Raw genomic sequence first — 17756 nt, forward strand, 5'->3', positions numbered from 1 at the left:
TATTCAAGAAAATGACATCAAACATATTTATTCTTTGCAGCATTAGTCATAGGAGTCTCCACTGATCTCCAATGATATTTACTACCTTGATACTAATGTGCTGATGACTGCGACTACCTTAATTTATATCTTTGTGAAATGATGAATCACTCTTAAAGCGAATATCATTAACTCAAGGCTAAGCTGGGACTCTGGTAACAATAACATAGAAACTATTTATATAGTGATAATCTGAATCAAAAAGATATTTTGAATAGGAAAAACACTATGAACAGGAAGTAAATTGTAATGTTTTAAACCTGCACTTGTTTATTTAGTTATGAAACATATTGAGCCTTGAATTCAGAATTATTTTAAATGACTAGCCAGAATATAATGATCCTGTAGGTAATGCTGCCTTGTTTTTCACAGTCACAAAAATTTTATAGGCAGAATTTTAGTTACTTTAGGCTTACAATCACTATCGAACACACGGAAGGAGAAATTATATAGAATCAGTTTCTATGTGTGCCTTGCTAACATTTAAGATATTGAACAAATTAGAGAACTGGCATAGCAGGAGAAAACGTAGCATTGTATTGATATGTAAAACAAAACAGAAAATGTTATACTTATGTGGAAAAAAGACAAGTCTCTGGGTTGATTTTGAATCTGCATACTGAGCAGTATATAGAATGAGTTAAATGATAAAATATATGCTAAATATTCATTCTGTCAAACTGCTTTTTAAACATTTATGTTTATTCCCCTTGATCTGTGTTGGTCTCAACTTTTGTCAGGAAAGCAACTTTTATCAGAAAACCTTATTTTCTCCGTGGGAAATGTTTTAGACAGAGACTCATAATAGTCAAAGTGCCAAGTGCAAGTAAGTGTGAGTGCTCAGGTGAATCATATGTATTACCTTCTCCCTCCAAGGCTCAGAGACACCAAGGAAGGCTCTGCTGAGAGGCCTTAAGGTCTGAGAGATAGGAGGAGACCAGTGGAACGTTCCTTTCTGGGCGTGCCATGACTGTTGCACTCATCAATTCATAGCAACTATGGCTACCTACATATGATGACCCACCTAAACTCAGTCCACTACATCTTTCTCATGAGTGGAGGAAGCCTCTGAGTCCCCACCATTGGTAGAAGAGACAATGAGATGCACAGAGGGAAGAGTCACTTTCCTTCTGGAACATGGCTGCCAGGAGGGTGTTTATTCCTCAGTCCATGAGCAATGCACACAATAAAGCACTAATTGGACCTTAGGATTATAAACCACAAGAAAAAATGGAGGCCATGAAGTTGCAAGGGCATTAGTCTGGGGGCACTATGGGAAGCTGGAGGGAAGTAAGGATGACCAAATAGAAAAATTGGAAAATAAATATATTTTACAATGACAATATTTTAATATGCATTGTGGACAGTTGGAAACACTATTATGTGAACAGAAAATATGTTTCAAAGAAAATCACTACAAGACAACAAAATAATTTTGAAGAAATGCTGACTTTCTACAAATGTGGAGAAAACATTTGTAATTAGCACAGTGTTTGGTTAAAAAAAAAAAGTAAGTAAATGCTGAGGGTGGAGCATGAACTGCATCCAGACGGCAGTAAATAATTTTGCAAAGTAAACCAAAAGACAGGGTATGAACCTGTAACAAAATTCTAATTCATTATCAGACAAACGTAGGCCAGCCACATTCTGAATGAGCTGACCGTGATACTTGGATGTGTGGTTGGTTGTCACAATGGCTTATGGCCAAGGTGGGCCACACACTGGTTAAATGGTTAAGTAAGGGAAGATTCTTGACTGTAAATGAAGCACGCAGAAGTCTGCATATTTTCACACCATTCTTTGACAAGACTTTATTCAAGACTTCCAAGTACTCCCCTCTCAACCATCACTTTTCTGTCCAAAAGTCTGTAACAGCTCTTTTACATTGATATGATTATTGTAATTAATGTTAGTCTTAAAAGTGGTGATCTATTTTAAAACTCTTCAGTATGAAAAATCATTTTGTACAATTTTTCTTTTATCAGACATTTCAAAAATTTTAATTTGACATTTTTGCAAAAAAAACGGTCTAATATTCAGTGAATATGTTGCATCTAGAATTTGTCACAATAAGAATATAATTGCGGTTCCATTTCTTCAGAGTGTTCACCTGTCAGACTGTCTCGCTGGTTTAAAAGGTAAACAACACAACTCTAATTCTGGAGGGTGGAGTGGGTTTAGAAGTGTAACAGTTTGTGGTTGGTGTTTATGTTCTAAAATGGGGACAGGAGTCTTCACAGAGAGCAGCGACTGGGCCTTTTGAAGAGAAAATCAGAGTCAAAAGCTAGAGTAGAAACATTTGAGTAAAAAGCATTTGAGTGGAATGGTTGTGTCACATAAACCATTGCATAAAAGCCCTTAAAAACTGAGCTTGGATCTGTTGCCACACTTGCAGGTAAGATGTGTCTATGTTTATCATAAAAGTGTGATGGACATGTAGGTTGTTTTCCATTTGCAACTGTCATGAATAGGGTAGCAATGGAAAGGAATGAGCAAGTGTCCCTGAGGTACCATGTAGAATCTTTTGGATGTACGCCTGATTGCAGTTGGATGTATGATAAGTATAATGGGGTTTTTTTGTTGTTGTTGATTTTGCTTTTCTTTTTTCTTTATTTTGTATGTTTTGATTTGTGTGTGTGTGTGTGTGTGTGTGTGTGTGTGTGTGTGTGTGTGTTTTCTTTGTTTTTTTTAAGAAGTGGGGGAAATTGGCTAGGCATGGAGGGAAGGTCTGGAAGGAGTTGAGGAGAACTAATATGATCAGAATATAGTCTATAAAGATTTAAACAAAATTTTAATAAGGCTTAACCCATCAGTATGTAAACATACTGGTAAAGCCTCATGCTGAGCTCATGCTCTTCCTGAAAGTGTACTTGCCTGTGATTTTTAAACTAACCATGTTCACGTATGGTTAATTTATAATGTCATTCCACTTGATTTGTCCATTCAAAGAAGGTTGTCTTCAGGAAGAATTCAATTGGAAGGTGCATGGAGATGACACTGCAATGCTAATAGTTCCAGGACCCTTGAATGAATGAGTTTGACTTCCCACTCAGAGGTACAAATTACCAGAGAATGATATGACTGACTGTACACTTTAAAAATATTCTAGTTTTAAGGATAAAAATAAAACTAAGTTCAAAGGAACAATCTCTTCTTTTATCTTAGAAGTATCTTTAGTATGTAAAATGTGGCTTAATGGTATTGCTTTTCAGCACAGATGTATTTTCAAAGAGAAGAGCATTCCTTTGTTGTGGTTCACCATACCTGCACTGGATCACTATAAAAGCCCCAGTGCAGAAGGCAACATTCATCCTCCAGAACCTGACCTTCAGCATCACACCAAGTCCTAAATCCCAGACACAATGAGCTACTATTACGGCAACTACTATGGTGGCCTTGGCTATGGCCTTGGTAGCTTCAGTGGCCTGGGCTATGGCTATGGTTCCAACTATGGTCTTGGGGGCTATGGTGGCTATGGTGGCTATGGTGGCTATGGCGGCTATGGCTATTTCTGTCCCTCTTTCTATGGCAGATACTGGTCCTCTGGATTTTACTGAGAACATGGCCCTCTGCATCATCTATTCTGATCCAGAATCAGATTACTCAACATGGACACTCACTGCACTGTGCTGAAGAGTTCTCATTTCTTCATTTTGTGATATTTCTCAGCATGTTACTGCAATAAACATCTAGTGTGAGCATTTTCATATTGTATCATTGATGTTTTTCTGACTGATGTTCTTCATTCCAAATTTTGGTATATTGTGTAAAGTATTTCTTTGGTAAAGGTGTCCTCCATTGTGAGATTGTAAGTGTATCAATTTATATATGAGCTTATCTAACTCTGGTCAGTAGTTCCCTCTTTCTATGTCAGAAATGTTTAGCTATTTCTCTCTCTCATTCAGTATTCTGAAAAGCAAAACATAGTTAGCCATCATTAATTCCTATGAATTCATAAACACTTGATCTACATGATATTTCCACATAGTATCCATTATTAACTTAGTGTCTCGGGAAAAGGAATACTTTGCCACATTCTTCTTTGAGTGTGGCTTCTGTATGAACACCTCCAGGATGCTCTCCACATATGCTGCTCAGTCTGTGTTTTGTGTGTCTCTCATACTCTTATGAAACAATTAGACAATTGGAAGACATGAAAATAGCTATTTGCCACCTAGCATCTCCATGAGAAAAGAAAACTGAATTCAATACAAAATATAAATTCAAAATATAAAAAATACCTGCACACAACCTTGAAATTCTAATTTTAGAAAGTGACCTAATAATATTCATTTCTTTCATAGTAAATTCACAAATGGGAACAAATGAAAAAATTGAGGTTTCTCACTAGTGAATACTTTTAGTAAGAAATAAAGTAGGTGTGAATATAGAAATAATTCCTATTTATATCATGCACATTTTAAAGCTTTAACCAATTCACTAATAAGTATTTATAAAGTAATTCAGTCATTTCTAAGTGACCATACTTCATTGCACATATGAACAGAATGTATTGGGTGTTTATTCAGCCCATCACTGTGCATAATGAACATTCACCTAGAAAAGTAATTATACCGAATAGCATCTGCATTTCTAATAACAAAAATAAAAATAAAAGAATGAATAATTCCATTAATTTTCACGCATGCCTGTACTTTTATATTTATTTTCAGGCCAGATAAGCAAAAATGCATTTGTTTCATATATTTATATGAAATTATGTGGAGAAATGGCAATGCTGAGGTGGTGGAAGTGTAACCTTATATAGCCACTTTGGAAATCAATCTGGCACTTTCTCAGGAAATCGGGAGTATTTCTACCTCAAGACCCATCTACACCCTCCTGGGCATATATACCCAAAAGATGCTCTATCATACAACATGGACATTTGCTCAACCATGTTCATAGCAGTTTTATTTGTAATAGCCAGAATCTGGAAAAAAAAAACTAGAGTTCCCTCAACCAAAAAATGGATAAAGAAAGTGTGGTACATCTATACAATGGAATACCATTCAGCTATTTAACACATGGAAATCTTGAAATTTGCAGACAAATGATGGAACTAGAAAAGATTATTCTGAGTGGGGAAACTCAGACCCAGAAAGACATGCATGGTACATACTCACTTTTAAGTAGCTATTAGCCCAACATAGATGTTCTATAAGAGACTCCACCCAGCAGACCATCGGGACAGATGCTGGGATTCACTGCTGGACTCTGGGTGGAGCACTGAGATTGTTATGGGAGAATAGGGGATGGAAGGACCCAAAGGGTTCAGGAGCCCCACAAGGAGACCATCAAGGCTGCTGGATCTGGAGCCAGGGAGGCCTGCACAAACTGTCACACCAACAAAGGACAATGCATGCACTAAAACTAGATGCCCTGTTCAGATCTGGCCGATGGACAGCTCATTCTCGGTCATTGTGAGGAGAGAGGGGACTGCCTCCAACATTAACTCTTGTGGCCCCAATTTTATCAATTCCTCTTGGTGGGGAGGCCTGTGGGCACACTGTGGAAGGAGAAGCAGTGTGAGCGGATGAGACCTGGTAGGCTGTGGTTATTTGGCGGGGGAGGAAGTCCCTTTCTGTCAGAGGTCTAGGGGAGGGGAATAGGGCAGAAGAGGGAGGGACAGTGGGAACAGGAAGATACAAGGGAGGGTATAACAATCCGGATGTAATCTGAGCCAATTATAATAAATTAAAATTTAAAAATTTTAAAAGAAACAATTTACTTAAACAATTTAAAAGATAATATGTCTTAGTATCTAGATAAGATGTTATCGTCTCTAGATTGTTTTCCAAGTAGCATAAACTACTTGGGTATGAGTGTGGCTTTAAGTGAAATACATTGGTCAGTGCACATTCATAGAGCAGTTAAGGAAGAGAGTTTGGTGATCCAAAGCTACATGTGAAGTTTCCCAAGCCAAAAGTGCAGAGTCAGCACCAACCGTACAAGCTCCTTCAAGTAAAATTACACACTAAGATTTCAGGGATGTGGACAGCATCTGAGAATGTGCACCTGAAACCTACAGAAAGAGGCTGAGGTTTGACCACACCCATCAAAGACCTCAAGATCGAAGTGAGCAGCAGACGTAGGTTCCGGAGGATGGAAAGGGTGTTTGCTGATGCAGGGAAAATTGAATAATCAAGTACAATGCTCGCTCCTAGTTATTAGGCTAAATATGGCTATTAGTGACAAGTAACACTTTCCAATTAGACATTTGGAAGAATGAATATAAAAACAATGGTTAAAAAGAAAAAGAAAACATGTTTTAAATTTGAATTACTGCCCCTAAGCCATTACCAGTTTTCTTGCCCTTTCATAATGTCCCAAATCTAACTCTCTGTCCTTGAGTTGATTGGCACTTAAAGATTGAGTTTTAAGAACATGGAGTTCACCAAGAAGAGACTTGATACCCTATGAGCATATACAGGGGGAGGAAGTCCCCCTCAGTCACAGTCATAGAGGAGGGGAGTAGGGGAAAATGGGAGGGAGGGAGGAATGGGAGGACACAAGGGATGGGATAACAATGGAGATGTAATATGAATAAATTAATAAAATATATTAAAAATGTAAAAAGAAAAAAAGAAAATGGAGCTCACATGGTTAGAACAGGTACCAATGGATGCAAGTACAGGAGATACAGGATAACTTCACACCATGAAAGGTAAGAAACCAAGAAGAGAGATGCAACTGCTGAAACTATGTGTAAGAGGTGGTAATTAGCTTTAGTGAAACCATTCGGAACTTTTATGCAGTTTGTCTCACTGTCTGTGAGCTCCTAAAGTCAAAATAGAATATGGAGGCATTACTCTTAAATTCATAACTACATGCAATTTTAATGATATTCACAAAGATATTACTACATTCAAAATTGAAGTATGTTGTAACATCAAGTTTTTGGTTTCATTCAGAAACCCTTTGCCACAGGATTTTTGATTATCCCTAATTGAGTGACCTTATCACCACAAATTGTTAGCTTTACCTAAAACAACTTTCACAGATTTTTATTTCTCTCTAAGATGATTCTGACTAGAGTAATGTCTGAACCCACTGGAATTGTACAGTTATGTTAAATAAATGAGGAATGATGCCTTGAGAACAAGAGGGATTGTTACTACAGTATAACTCTGCCGCTCTGAGTGTCACAAATAATTTTAAATTACCCTGATTTTTTGTATCTGTTAACTGTTGTCTCACACACACACACACACACACACACACACACACACACACACACACACACACAAGATAAAAAATCATTATGGAATTTGTGAACTTTAAACAATACTTGCTTTTGTTCTTGAAGTACCAGGTTGTATAATGGTTTATACGTATATAATCAGCTATATGTGGGTTATGCAGGTGATTTAGAGTTTCACCTAACCCAACAGGTTGATGAGTGTCTTTTCCAAGTGACTCAGTTGGTCTAAGCCTCTTCCAGGCAGCTCATTGGTTTCTGCTTCTTCTGAGAAGCTGGTCTGGTCTGAGAATCTTCTTTGCAGCTCATCAGCTTACTGCTGACTCTGGGATAGAGGGGTCTACTTTATCCTGTTAGTTTCAAGGACTTCTTGAAGGTATTTTGAGTTGTTTGCCTCCCTGATTAAAGAGTTCCCCTCCTTCAGGGTGAAAAATTTCAATCTGAAAGAATCTACTACACAACAACAAAGAATTGTGAAATAATGAAAATGCTTTTTTTTTCTTTTTTTTCTTTCTTTCTTTTTTTTTTTTTTTTTTTTTTTTTTTTTTTGGTTTTTTGAGACAGAGTTTCTCTGTGTAGCCTCGACTCTCCTGGATTTGCTTTGTAGACCTAGCTGGCCTCGAACTCACAGTGATCCGTCTGCCTCCCAAGTGCTGGGATTAAGGGCGTGTGCCACCCCTGCCCAGCTGAAAATGCTTTTCTATCTTGATCTAAAACTTCTTAATGCCTAACCTACTAAGCTTAATTGCATAGATGTTTTAAGTTAATAGAGAGGATATATGATAGATATTAATCTCCATTCAGAAATTTAGACCCAACAAGATAGGAAAGATGTTTACTTCAAGTTTGCCAAATACAAATAGCCAAATCACTATGAATGTAACATTTATATAATTCTGGTCTTTATAGTTCTTCCTGCTGTATGTAATTTATTTTATGCATGTGTAATAATATAAATGTATATGTTAAAAAGAAATATAATAAAAAAGTAAATAAAAAAAGAAAATGCTTTTCAGTCAAACTTTGTGGCTCGCCTGGATAAAATCTTATTTGAACATCTGGTCCCCACTGGTAGCACTGTTTGAGCATGTTAAGGAATGCTTAGAACGATGATACAGGAGTTAGGCCATCAGAAGGGGGATTTGGGGGCTTATATCTTCACCCACCTTTCTCCCTTTTTCCTGTGTGGTTATGAAATGTAATTGCCTAGCTTCTCGTACTTGCTACCTTGTCATGCCTTTCCAGCCATTATATATTCTCTATCCCCCTGGATCCTTAAACCAAAATAAATTCTTTATCTTTTAATGTGCTGTTGGTCATGTGTCCTATAGCACAGGAAGATAGCTAATACAGTGCCCTTGTGTACTAAATCCTTGCATGAGTCACAGAATTTTTCATCATAATGAAATAACCAAAAGCTATCTGTGACATAAAACAACATATCTAACTTTCAGGACTTCCCCCAAAGGGTTTCTGTCTTGAATATCCTTACATCTTTCTTGGTCTTACACTTTACACTTTAGAATTAGTTAAAACATCCATGGCCTCTCATCTTTCTACTGGTTGTGCTACAGCTTTGGCTGAAATATTCCCCAGAACTGCTAGTGTTAAGACAATCTTGCATAACATAGCTCCTCCTCCTCCTCTAAAGGCTAATAGTGAAATACAAAAACTAAATAAGTTATTCGAACACAGTTTCACTTTGAACTTGTGCATGTGTAATTTTACTCCTACACATATAATCACACACACAGAAACACACATATACCACAAAGTGATACAGGTGTGTACACATTCATAATTACAATGAACCAATGGGCTTTCATGGAGCATTCATTCATTTATCTTAAAATAAGACAAATATCTTTTGCTTAATAAAAACTGAGTTGGCAGTGATTGAACTCTGGAATATTTGATAGAAATAATGCAGAGACCATATTCTGTATATACATGAGGTCTAACCATTTAGTGGGACTCTAGAAGCACAAAATAGGAATTTAAATAAAACTGCAGTTTCCCAAACACATGGCTGCTCCTTCTGCATAGAGTGAATGCCTTATGGGGACCGGAAGCTGGGGCAATGTTGAAATGGTGTTGAGTACTGTTTCTTAGAACTTGACTTGGCAAAATGTAGGGAGGTAGAACCGCAGAATAATCCAATGTTTCTTTTGATAAATAAGTATTTTTTCACATTTACAGAAGTATGCATAATATTTTCATGTTTTTATGTTAATATATTGAAAATTTAAAAGTAAGAAAACATGATAATTGGCCAAAATTGAAACCTTATCTCACTTAAATTGAAAGAACTATCAGTCGTTTAATCAAAATCAAAGGAATCTTCAGGAATACACTGAAAGGGATTTGAATACTAGATTTTAAAATTAGAAATGTGTAGTCATTAACTCTGAAAGTAAGATTTAATTACCCATGCTAAAGTTTATATTTGTAACAATCAAATAATTAAAATTCAAAGAAAAAATGACTTTGCACATGGTTAAAACTCCCCTTAAGTAACACAAACATGGGCTAAGGTTCTTAATTTTTGCCAGAAATTTATTATGAAAGCATGTGAAGCTCTTGAATTTTGATGTGTCATGTATCTTGAGAGGGAAACACTCTGGTTTGAGGCAGTTTTCACTCTTAGGACTTCCACTATCAACCCAAATCTCCAAACCCTAATATAGTGAATTACTGTGTTCACTGGTGTAGTGACCTTAGATTTAGTGTTGGTGAGCTTGGTGCTGGCTCTGCCTCTGGATGTAGTCTTGTGGTTACTGTGACAATGGTGCTTTTGGCCATGCACACTGGCTCCATGTTTTTCTACAGATGCACTGAACAGTTTGTCAAACTCCTATGATCTCAGAAGCTGCACACTGTTATGTATCACACCATTGCCATGTTCTATAGGATTAATTTTATGGTATTTTGAGGTGTTCTTGTTATTGACGCATTGTCATGCTAGAGCCTCAGTCCCTGAGTGCCTCCATGTGGTGGCATTGTATGCGGTACCTTATCTGACTAGCTTTCCTGTTTTATGCATCGGGGGAGGGACAAGGGCACACAATGGTAACTCAACATCCAGTGCCTTGGAGAAACAAAATGGATTCTGTGGAGTATGATGGGTTTTATTGAGGACCGTTACTGTAGGGGAATGAGCTTCAATGGAACTGATCGTGAGTCTGATCCTGATCCTGGCACCCAGTCATTTTAGAAGAAACAGAGTGTGTCAGCCAGGAGGGCTCAAGTCATAAGGGAAGTGGATAATGAAAGAGGGGGAAGGAGGTTGCTCTACAAGATTATGCCTTCTGGATTTAGCCAATGTTACCTATAAGAGAAACAGGCTTCTCTTAGCTCTAGGAAAAGAGGACATTCTCAAGGAAGGAAGGAGGCACACAAAGAAATTGAGGCCTTCATTTACTTAGTAGATTGGGAAACAAGAACAAGGGGATGAAGGAACAGTCCCCAGGCCTTCTGTGCTACAGACGATCTGTCTAAAGAGAGCAGAGGAGGGGTTAAAATCATGGTTAGCTGTTCAGAGTAAGTGCTTCTATGTACTGAGGGTTATATATCCATAGTGAAATCCTTGCTGGAACAAACAGTAAATTCATTTAACAGGATTGAGCTTTCTCAAAGGAGGGAAGTGAGGGACAGGGGTTGTGTTTAGATCAGCCAAAGATGAGGCTTTGTTCTTAAGAGAACTCAGGAAGCCTGGTTTAAATCTGATCATTCATACTTTCTCAGCTGCATTCCTGATGATAGAGGATGCATGCTCTTCAGTGAATTCCAGAGAGAGAGAAAAAATCAGGATCTATTGACAACTCTTAAAAATTCTTAGAGATTACATTAATAGGAAAATGTTCTATTAGGGTCCGTTTTCCCATTTGTCACCCTGAGGTCTTCAGTGTGCTGACTTTATTAGTTAAATCTTTAGTATATGCAGCAAAAGTCTTTTATTTTTATTAATTTTAAAGGACATTCCTATTATTTTAAAATTTTGTTCATTTTTTTGTTCATTTTATGCCCCCTCCATTGTCACCTTCGGATCCCACCTTATCTCCTTCATGTTCCCTCTCTCCCCTCTTGCTAATCCTCTGACAGGAGGACTTGTCTTCCCCTAACATCTGACCTCAGCCTATCAGGTCTCATCTGGATTGCCTATATCCTCCTTCTCTGTGGTCTGGGGAAGTGATCAATGTGTGGGGGCACCAAAGTCCTTGTCAGAAGAAGTTCCTACTCTCCTTATTATGGGACACACAAGGAGACTGTGCTGCCTGTGGACTACATCTGAGCAGGAGGTCTAGGTCCTCACCATGCATGGTCCTTAATTGGTGCATCAATCTCCAAAGAGTTAAGGTGAAAATTAATAAGGCAAAACACATCTTTCCCTTCATATGTTTTCTTGGCGTGACTTTTTACTTTCTTTGGTGTAACTTTAAAAAAATATTTCAGCATCTATTTATCTTTGATATCTCTCAAACTAAAGATTGGTTTTAACTTTCTCCATAGATGAGCCAGAAGATTTTTATTCTTTGGATGTGATTCCTTCTTGCTTACACTTGGATCCATTTTAATTTATACTTTTTTCAATATGCATTCACACTCTACCATCTACACACAAAAAAGCTATTCAATGTTTACCAGTGTCTTCAGAATAAAAATTATTGAACTAGTGCCATATTGCAGTCATTTCATATTCTGCTCAATTTAGGAGACATTTTTTCTAGTCCTTTTTTGCATTTATTGTAGAGACAATGAGAACTACTAAGAATACCAAAATAAGTGAGCAAATTTATTCCTGTGAGGACAATTAATACTTTGGCAGCTTTGAAAGGAAGTACAGATTAGGACTGTCAAATTTAGTTTGATGATTGTCAAATGTAACTCTGAATAAAAACTCACTACAGAAAATATGAACCAAGCCAAATGCTGATGCCTGTGAAATACTGAGAAACAAAAGCACAGGCTTAGAGTAGTCTTTGGCAATGATGTCGACTCCATGTATGAACACTTGATACAGAACAATGTATTCTGATAGGAGAGTCTAACTTCCTCCACGTAGGTGGTAGATGTAATTTTATAAAAAGTCACAGTATATTTGAAAAGTTATTAAGTAGGAGAGTGGCTTGTTTCTTCTGATGGCTCAAGTAGAAGAAAATCAGAATATTCATATTAAAAATACTGAAATACTGAAGTATTTAAATTAGAAAATAAATTTATTCATTTGTTAATGGAAAATTGAAAGTTATCTTCATCACTTTATTGGGCATTTTATTCCTGACTAAAATAAACCTAAATCCATTATGCACATGAAGAAAATATTATCATAATATGGCGTGCATCTCCAATTTCATTATCTATTACATTATATTCAGCTTCTCTGAAAAAAATATATAAAGCATTCCTAATGCAATGAAAACATATCCTGATGGAACAAAACGGGTACTTGAACCAAAACTAATTATACCATAGATAGAAATAATAAACAAGAAATGTTATATATATATATATATATATATATATATATTTAATGTGTTAAAGACTTGGTAAAAACAGATGCCATATACCCAGAAATACTGATCAAGGAAGAGAAAGCAAACTATAAGACATGATACATAAACACAATGTTATTGAAAAAGAAGATAGCAAAATAATTGAAACATGCTTGGAAGATTTCACGAGTTTTACTAAAACCCAGTCCTTTTCATGAATTAGGTGAATAGCAAGCAAACAGCAGAATTCTCTATCATTTAAGGTAGGGTATTTGATATGAGATTTAAAAACTATTATATTCATATAAAAATTGAAGAATAGAAGGCAAAATTGAAGTATGTGATAACTGCATTAAGAGAAGCAATGCAACATTTGAAGGTCAGTGAAGATTGGCCAAGAATATATACTGCAAACTCTATCACCTAAGAGTAAAAATTGGAGCAAGTATTCTTTATTTGTTATTTGGTTTGTTGACGTGATCAGATGTCCAGTAAAAAACAAACTAAAGGATAGAGAGCTTGACTGACAGTGCAAGGCTTAAGTCCATCTTTGTAGGTAAGTTACAGACACAGGACTTTGAGGCAGCTGGTCATACTGCATCCATAGACAAGAAGTAGAGAGAGAGACAAATGCGTGTGCTCATCTCACTAAGTCCATATTTTATGCAGAACAAGATCCTAGCCCGGAGAATGAGACCACATGCAGTGGGTAAATCATTTGACCTCAGTTAGTCTAATACAGATAAAACTTCATAGGGATGCTTAGAGGCCAATTCCTCAGGTGAGTCAGATCTTATCAAGCTGACAGGTGAGATTAGCCACAACATTTATTTTCTAAGAGGCACCACCAAATTTGGTAATGGGAAATAGACACTGATCAGTGTTGGAGCAATTTTGTGTGTATGTGTGTGTGCACTGTGTAAAGATTGTCCTTGCGTTATTCACATGCTGGTTTATGTACTGGCAGAGAGCTGAGTACAGGATTTGGTGTTGTTGACCTGCATCATATTTTAAAAACACTCCCTTCATCATCTTCTGATTGGTTAAAGAAAGAGTTGAATGGCTTATAGCATAGGTAAAGGAGGAAGGAGGAAGGCTGGACTCTGGCGGGAAGGGGAGCAGGCAGAAATAGGAAGGTTGGGAAAGCTCTGAGGCGGGAAGGTTCACCTCTGAGAAAGAAGAAACAGATGAAGTCAGATATATGAAACTGAGAAAAGGTAAACAACCACATTGAGGAACATAGATTAAACGTAGGTTATAAGAGGTCATTGGAAACAACAGTAAGCAATAGTCTAAAGCTATTGTAAGTGACAGCTTTATTATTTATCAATATTGTCATTATTCAGAGCTGGGGAAGCCATAGAAAGTCCATTGGTTTTAGATCAGCATTGCCGCATGGTCTATGATTTGCTAACTTTTTTAGGCAAGAAAGTTTTATAAACTTTTTTGACTCCATTAATCCTGATACTTCAAACAGATTTTGCAGCAGTGTCACTTATTTGTAATATTACTGTGATTTACAATACACAACTGAAAGTTTCGTTAGTTTGAAAGGTAGTTTTCCTTTTCTGATCTTTCATCTTTTACATTTGTGTTCTACCTGATTGGGGTAAGTGCATATACAACCATATTTGTTCAAAAGTCCCTGTTTTGATCCTGTCAGACACTCGCTAGGGAAAAGGTGACCATTTATACCTCTTTCCTGAGGACACAGAGTTTTCTTGGCTTGTGACATGTTCAGAGTTTATTCTGGCACAACCCCAGGAAATCCAGATGGCTCATCACTCTAGCTGCTTCCATCTTTGGCTTTCTTAAGTATTTGAATTTTGTTTTTTAAAATTGTAGATTTCTTTTCCTATCAAAACTATAAAAACAGATTATAATTAGCCTTTACTTTTCATAATAGTGGCCATAAGAACTAGGAATTATTTGTTCATCTTTTATTGTATTTATTTATGTAGCATCAGTTTGAAGAATGGTTGTGGAAAAAGGAAAAGAGTAGAAAGAAAAAAAACAAGGAAATCCTTTATACAAAACTGTAAACAAAATAACAAAACAAAACTTTGAATCAAATTAATATATCTTACAACAATAGCATGAAGTGTTTGGCTTTGTAAACATAACAATGTCAGTAGAAACATGAAATTTCATTACTTTTTGATATGAAGTTTAAATTACCAGTGAACAAAGAAATGAAAGTAGGCTACTCCTCGCTGTTACTGAAACATCAACAACAGCATTGAATATCGGTCGGCTTATTGCCTACTAGAACATGCACCTCAATATCCTCATAATCAAAACACCTTTACTGGAACAGTAAAGTATTAACAAGCTACTAAATATTAAAATATAGCATAAGAAAGTGTGCAAAATTTGAATGATGTAGAACTCTTAAAAATAATTTTATTCTGAAATGAGTGCCCACTTGCTCATTTTGCATTCCAGTTTTGTATTATATTGTAGCTTAAATGATCCAAGAAGCACCCTGAATCTTGAAAATAGATAAACATAGCTGTGCACCAAATTCCTGTAAAGACTCACACTGATATGTATTTATGTTTAGGTAGATAATGTTTTTCATTGTGTGCACATCAGAGAGTGTACTCACACAGCCTAGACTCTGTTTTCTACAATGCAAGGAGATCATGCCACTCCCCTTTTTCTACTAGGCTACAAAACTGGGTAACCTTTTACAATACTAAATATTGCAGGTGATCACACTGTACTGGTAAGTTTTAGTGTGTTTGTACATATAAAGGCACACTAAAATCTGTGATAAAACAATGTAACAGTGGCACACCTCCATTGGGCTGTCTCCAGGACAGAACTTACAGAGCCGAGAGCTGATATGGTATCAGAGGACAGCAAAGTAATGTTACCTTAGACTTCACAGTCACTGCACACTTCAACTAAGTCAATTTTTGCAAAGCATGTCTTTATTACTAAGATAAACTTGTCTTTTGTAACCACTTTATCTCTTATATTTTTATTTTTAAAACTTGATTCTTTCATAATAGCAATTTAAAATATAAGTGTATTATACAATGATATTTTTCTTTTATATCATTATTTTTTTTAATTAATGTTTACTAATTTTTGACATATTGTTATGTTATTTGTTTCTGAATATGCAACCCTATGAGCCTACACCTATGAGGTTATGGCAATCACATTCCTTCTCTTCTGGTCCAATTAAAGGTCCTTTGGGGCAATGAAAAAGAGGAAACTTAATCTCCATGGTAACAGTGACTTTCTCTGGAACCCACCAGTAGTACCTGAGGCTCTGGTGGAAGGAATGCCTCCATTTTCAGAATCACTTCTGGTAGAATTTTTTTGGTTTGTTTCTTTTTTTAAATTATAATTGAAAATGTTATTACATTTCTTTATTTGGTGTGCATTGAATACAATGTGAGGGAAGTTCATGCTACAGTGTACCTTGTAGGACTTGGTTCTCTCCTTCTACCATGGTCTCTGAGTATTGAATTCTGATTATCAGGCTTGGCGGCAAGCACCACTACCCACTGAGCCACCTGACCTGCCATGTTTATGTCATCATCATTATTATTACTACTCTTATTATTATACATTAGTTTTGCAGAGAATAAGTCACAAGTTATCCTTTCAGTGATTTCACACACTTTGTTGTTGTTGAGGTACATATTTTCAAGCTCTTAAAGGAACTTCTTAAGGCTGCAATGACTTCTTTTAAGCATTTCTCTTTAGAACATCTGACGACTCTTTTTCTTTACTTATTTTTACTTCTCACCAGTTTTCAATCCTCTTGACTACTCTTTAGCTGTGTGCTCCTGTTTTCTTATCAAGTCTCCAGCAACTTCAGAAGCTATTTAATGTCATCCTCATCTACATGCAGGTTAGATGCTTGTGATCTCTGCAATAGACTTCTTGATTTTTTTTCCAGCGTCCTTGGGCTTGGCATCTTTTTTAAAAGCATGCACACATTTCTTGAATGTTTTCTGCCAGATGTCACTTAAACATTGCGTGGTGACATTACCTCAGCCCCAAGCAGGCATTTTATGTAGACTCAAGATGTTGCAATTCTCCCTAAATTGCATCACATTTTCATCAGTGATAGGAACAGCCTACCAAATGGTCCATGTCAGACAGTAGAGCTTAGAAACTGATACTGTCTCTGCTTGTACCAAACATGCAACACATCAAGAGACAGACATTGTTTAGATTTGTAATAAGGCAACATATACTTATGACCCTTGGATGTCTCTCAGGAGTGGCCACTACAGCTAAAAACATCACATACTCAGGACACAGAAGAAAAACATGCTTGGTGCTGGAAATCTAGCCAACTTTTTTTGGTCTAGAGAGGTCATGAAACTTAGAAAAGAATCCCCTCATTTAATAGACCAACATAGTTCCCCAGAAAATTTCTAATCTTATTTTAAACTCATAGATAATGGTAGCTACCACCACATGTCAAAGAAGCTTCTCTTTAGAGTAAGATATGATGATCATAGAACACTGTGACATACTGGACACAGTACAGAGATCAACAGAGGATGGGATGTCCAGCTCCATGGTGCCTACATCTGTGGCTCAAAGAACAACACAAAAGAGCAGGTAGGAAGATTAGAAGAACCCGAATGCCAGGGGCTCTGCTGTGACACAATGTCCCCTAGAAATGGCTGCATAAACAACACAGGAACAAAGGCAACATTGATATACACGTTCACATGGAGGGGAGAAAAGTGCATAGATCCTCGTGGCTAGACAAAGAACTGCAGCAGCTCCTTCTAGAAGAAGGAGAATTAGCTTCCTCTATGGATAGGGCCCATTTATAGGTTTCCCAAGGCAGAATGGCCAATCTTTAAACCATATTCACACACACAAAAAAATCAGAGTAAGCAGGTTGTGTTTATATATTTATATTTGAGCATACACACATATCTATATCTATTTAGATATATACAGATATATATTCAAAAGAGGCTTTCCATTGGAGAGGTGGGGGGCATGGGAGTGCTTTAAGTGAGGGTAGCTGGGGATGATGG

The sequence above is a fragment of the Acomys minous genome, assembly GCF_964271855.1.
Source record: "Acomys minous genome assembly, chromosome: 11".
NCBI lineage: Eukaryota > Metazoa > Chordata > Mammalia > Rodentia > Muridae > Acomys > Acomys minous.